The 6,000-nt window shown below is 37.0% G+C and overlaps 1 non-coding gene across 1 annotated transcript; it reads left to right on the forward strand.

Moving 5' to 3' along the window:
* Positions 1 to 5,594: 5,594 nt before the first annotated feature.
* LOC112440183 (U6 spliceosomal RNA) lies at positions 5,595 to 5,698 on the forward strand. Its single transcript, XR_003028371.1, has one exon. It is a non-coding gene; the product is annotated as a U6 spliceosomal RNA (small nuclear RNA).
* Positions 5,699 to 6,000: the final 302 nt, after the last annotated feature.

A 6,000-nucleotide genomic window follows, 5' to 3' on the forward strand; every position in this document is an offset into this window, starting at 1 on the left:
CGCCTGCTGTGTGCAAGGCCCTGTGCTAGTTGGGGCCACGGCGGTGAAAAGGAAAACCTACAAAATTTTGAGTGCCTACCCTGTGCCAAGCTTTACGCCAGGGAAAGGATTTTTCACTGCCGCAAGAAGGCTAAATGTCTGACTGGCTGTCCAAGAGCCCATATCTGTGCTATTTGTGTAGATTGTTAGCTCTGTCTGAGGAATAACAGGGAGAGGAGTTGTGAGAATAGTAATAGCCCCAGTAAAGAGTCGCTTTGTCCAGTCCAGTCTGGGACATACATATTGTGGCACCAGGAAAATGTTTAAAGAGTTGAAATTTTGCAGCTCATCTCTGCCAGTGTTTCCTTCATTCCTCCTAAGACTTTTCTACCATGTGTCATGTCCAGATTACTGGGTGTTCCCAACTCATCATGTATGAATAAAAAGAAGAACTGCCATTAATTGAACACTATAACCATGGACCAGGCATTATGTAAGGCACTTTATGTAGATTATCTAATTTAATATTCACAATAACCTTCAGAGGTAAATATTATTCTTTCCTCAGATGAGGAAACTGAAGGGTAGAGAAATCAAAGACATTTACCTCAGGTCACACACACAGGAATTCAAACCCATTCTAAGGATTAGAAAACGAAAGAGAGAGAGAGAGTTCAAACCCAGTTCTGTCTTATTCCACAAGCTCCATAACCAGTCATACCACTGTGAAAGATGAATGTGTGGGACATTGCAATCTGGAGAGAAACTTTTTTTTTCCTCCGAGATTTCTGTTCTGAAGAAATATTTTTATTAAAGCCATGTAATACATTAATGCTTTGAAAGTTAACAGTTTTCAAACGCAGGAACAAAAAACCAAATACCCGCATGTTCTCACATATAAGTAGGAGTTAAATGAGGAGAACTCACGGACACAAAGAAGGGAACAACAGATACTGGGGCCTACTTGAGGGTGGAGCGTGGGAGGAGGGAGAGGAGCAGAAAAAATAACTGTTGAGTATTAGGCTTAGTACCTGGGTGATGAAATAATCTGTACAACAAACCTCCGTGACACGAGTTACCTATATAACAAATCTGCACATGTACCCCTGAACCTAAAATGAAAGTTAAAAAAAAAAAAGTTAACAAATTTCAAAAGAAGGCCAAAGAGAACAATACAGGGAGGAAATAGACAAGGGAAATTTTGTGAGCTGCTTGTGGAGAATGCACAGGTTGAGGGATGGATGGGGAAAATACCTGTGAAAATGTGCTACCACATAGGTGAGTAAGACAGAATACTTGTTATGTGGAAAGGGAAGGCAATCAATTAAGTAGCCCCGTCCCCAAACAACCTAAAATTCCCTATCATCTATATTAGCCCAGTGTAAAATGAAAATGTGGCCTCTTATTCAAAAATTAAGAATTTTATGATAGCAACAGCAGAGCATTAAACCAATCATGGGGTCCTTCTTGATGTGGGGACCCTGACGCCAGCCCATGAAGCTGCCCGCATCAAGTCTATGCCTCCCACTGCGGTATCTCCAGCCCGGATGTGTCTCCTGAGCTTAGATTCATTTATCCAGATGTCTCTTGGATATGATGTGGTGATAAGTGTTTAACTGCTGGCTTTTAGGAGGGAAGAGAAGGCCTTAATTCATAGCATTTGCCAATCTCTGTAGTTTACTCCAAATATGGCCAATTTCCAGATGCCAGTCTAACATCACTGAAGCCATGAAATGTGCAGTAGCAAGTCATTGTATGGTATTTCCACCATGCAGGCACAGCAGACTTAAGTAACTTTAAGAGCACAGATAGTAGTAAAATGTAGACGGAGATGAGTTTTGAGTATTTATTATCTTTGTTTTCAATGTAATTTATTTAATGTATATTTACACAATTATTTTTTATTTAATTGCACATTTATACAATTTTTATTTAATTGTATATTTATACAATTATTTTTTATTTAATTGTATATTTATACAATTATTTTTTATTTAATTGTATATATACAATTATTTTTTATTTAATTGTATATATACAATTATTTTTTATTTAATTGTATATTTATACAATTATTTTTTAATTGTATATTTATACAATTATTTTTTAATTGTATATTTATACAATTATTTTTATTTAATTGTATATTTATACAATTATTTTTTATTTAATTGTATATTTATACAATTATTTTTTATTTAATTGTATATTTATACAATTATTTTTTATTTAATTGTATATTTATACAATTATTTTTTATTTAATTGTATATTTATACAATTATTTTTTATTTAATTGTATATTTATACAATTATTTTTATTTAATTGTATATTTATACAATTATTTTCATTTAATTGTATATTTATACAATTATTTTTTATTTAATTGTATATTTATACAATTATTTTTTATTTAATTGTATATTTATACAATTATTTTTTATTTAATTGTATATTTATACAATTATTTTTATTTAATTGTATATTTATACAATTATTTTTTATTTAATCGTATATTTATAAAATTACTTTTTAACAATGCCCATGTTTACAATTCCTGAGAATTTAACAGTTGCCTCACACGCCAGAACAAGGCAGTTCCAGGCACACAATTCTCCCGACAGCTTCTCTAGACCATCTAAAAGGCAGCCTAGACTCGAAACGTTCACGGGATCTCAAATTTTCCTCAAAATCACTTTTCCTGTGTTTCCTGTCTCCACAAATGGACCCTCATCTACTCATTTGCTCAAAGCTAGAACATATACATTTCTCTTCTTCACAGAACACATTTAACTGTGGCAGAGGAACAACAAAAACAGTCAGATATTTGCAATCTCTCTCCCTGCTCCAGATGCTTGCTGAATTGGTTTTGGAGCTCTTCTCTCTTGTGCAAAGTCTGAACACTGAGCAAAGTGAGAAGGCTTTAAGAAGCCAGAAAGGTTAGATAAACCCTGATCATGAAGAGCTGAGGTAGAATGAGGAGCGGAATGCTAAGGAATGAGGAGCTTCAGATGGATGCAAGGGAATGTTTGAGAACACACATAGGAAAGGAGGGGAGAGTTTTTGTATTTTAGCTTCTTCCTAAGTATATGAAAGGCATTGAGAATGAGAGAGATGGCCAAAGAAGATTCTTAAAGAAGTGTTACTGTGCATTAAAAATAATACCACCAGCAGGGCACGGTGGCTCAAGCCTGTAATCCCAGCACTTTGAGATGCTGAGGCAGGTGGATTGCTTGAGCCCAGCAGTTTGAGACCAGCCTGGCCAACATGGCAAAACCCCATCTCTAAAAAAACAAAAAACTAAAAAAATTATCCGGGCATAGTGGCATGCTCCTGTAGTCCCAGCTACTCAGGAGACTGAGGTGGGAGAATCATCAGAGCCTGGAAAGTTGAGGCTGCAGTGAGCCATGCTCATGCCGTTACACTGCAGCCTGGGTAACAGAATGAGACCCTGTCTCAAAAAATCAAAAAGAAAAATAATAATACCAACAAGGCATTTGCTGTTTCCTCAAGAGCCTAGATCTCTGAAATGCTTTCAATTATATATTTCTGCTTAAACAATATTTATTTTGATGTAATACTGTGCTAAAACCAGACCACATTGCACCCTAGGTTTATAAGGGCTCTTCAACTAATCACCAAGTTCTATCAATTCTATCTCTCAAATATTTTTTAAATCCATCCACTTATCTCCAAACCCATTTCCACATTTTGAATTCAAGGCATCATCATCCCCTAAGAGGTAACCCTGTCTCCAGTTTGCTTCCCTATTATCCATTCTCCACAGAACAGTCATCCTGAAAGGTTGCTGAAAACACAGATCTATCCATTTCACTTTCCAGCTTAAAATTCTTCAAATCCTTATCATTTCTCTTACAGTGGAATCCAATATCATCAACTTTGATGACAAAGCCATAAATATACTACTCTCGTTGCTTTAGTTTCCATCTCTTCTCACGCAAATCTTCCTATGGCTCTCCAAAGTGAAGACTTGTACCATCGCTTCCTTTAAAATCCCTTTGGATGTACTTTATAGCCCCTTATCCCCCCATTCCTATTTATTTGGCTCCTTCCAACTCCCTCTATAGATCAAGTTCCAACTTAAATGTCAGTTCCCCAGGAAATCTTCTCTACCTCACTCCCCAGATCAGGATAAACCCCCAATATATTATATATTTTTTCTCTATAGGTTTTATCAATTATAAGTATAAATTTTTAAATGTTTATTTATTTATTTTTAAAAGATGGGATCTCACTATGTTGCCCAGGCTGGAGAGCAGTGGTTACTCAAAGGCATGAGCATAACATACTGCAGCCTTGACCTCATAGGCTCAGGTGATCCTCCCACCTCAGCCTCCCAAGTAGGTAGGACTACAGGTACAAGTCACCATGCCTGGCTATGTAATTACAAATCTTCATATAATTATATGTTTAATTGTAAAGCTTTATATAATTACATGTTTAATCTTTGTAGAGTTAAATGTTTACATGTATAAATTCCCTAAGGAAAAGGATTGTGTTCATTTTATTCATCAATGTCTTACTAGTACCTAGCACAGAGGCTGGAACATAGTAAGTACTAAATAATTATTTCATGAATGCATAAACAAAAGGAAAATATATTAAGTTTAAAAATTAACTTAAAACTTCAAAAATTGGAAAATGCTCCTGTAGAAGGAAACATATTTTCAGATCAGCAAAAAAAAAAAAAAAAGTACAGTCCTTGACAACTGAAGAGATTCTAAGACTAATTGCTTAGCTTCCACAGAAAATGCACAGCCACGTGCAGAGGTGTGCACCTACACAGGAAACCAAGCTCTCTTAGCCAGTATTGAGTTTTAATATCCTTTCAAGGCAACAGAGATATGTATGAAATGTGAGACATATTCTGCTAGTTTTTCCTTAAAAAGTGTCACCTTTACAATTGGTTTTCACATCTTAGCCTCAAAAAGAACAGGAACTTGAGGGCCTTGAGACTGTTTCTTGGACCTACACATGGGTAACGGTGACTCTCTGACAAGCCTCTTGTCAGGTGAATTCAATTAGTTCTGGTAATGGCTAACCTCTCCTTCAAATCCACGTGCTAGGTTGCCTACCCCAGTTGGCTATATTAACTGGCTAACTCATTGGCCAATATTGACTATAAGGGGTATCATCCTTAACTCCTATCCAGAACAAAATCCTGTAGCTTCCATTTGCCTAACACACCTTAATCCTTCCTCTACTGCTCATCCTCATTGCCTCACCTAGGTTTAGAGCTTTGTTTGTTTGTTTTGGAACAGAGATTTGCTCGTCACCCAGGTTGGAGTGCAATGGCATGATCTCGGCTTACTGCAACCTCTGCCTCTTGGGTTCAAGCAGTTCTCCTGCCTCAGCTTCCTGAGTAGCTGGGATTACAGGTGCCTGGCACCATGCCAATCTAATTTTTGTATTTTTAGTAGAGAGAGGTTTTCACCATGTTGGCCAAGCTGGTCTCAAACTCCTGACCTCAGGTGATCCACCTGCCTCGGCCTCCCAAAATGCTGGGATTACAGGCGTAAGCCACCACATCCAGCCTAAAAATGCTTGTTCCATACATTGCCATATAACTAAGGAGTTAAGAATAATAAAAAGGCTTGCTTTACCAGCACATACACTAAAACTGGAATGATACAGATAAGATTAGCATAAGTTCCTGTGTAAGGATGACATGCAAATAAATGAAGCATTCCATATTTTTTCCAAAAGGAAAAAAAGAAAAGAATAATAAAAAGTAATAGATTGTTGTTGTTGTTTTTGTTGTTGTTGTTGTTGTTTTGAGACAGACAGTCTCGCTCTGTCACCCAGGCTGGAATGCAGTGGCGCGATCTCGGCTCACTGCAACCTCCGCCTCCTGGGTTCAAGCAATTCTTCCACCTCAGCCTCCCGAGTAGCTGGGATGACAGGTGCACACCACCAAGCCTGGCTAATTTTTGTATTTTTAATAGAGACGGGCTCTCACCATGTTGGCCAGGCTGGTCTCAAACTCCTGACCTCAGGTGA

The sequence above is a fragment of the Pan paniscus genome, chromosome 5 (assembly GCF_029289425.2).
Source record: "Pan paniscus chromosome 5, NHGRI_mPanPan1-v2.0_pri, whole genome shotgun sequence".
NCBI lineage: Eukaryota > Metazoa > Chordata > Mammalia > Primates > Hominidae > Pan > Pan paniscus.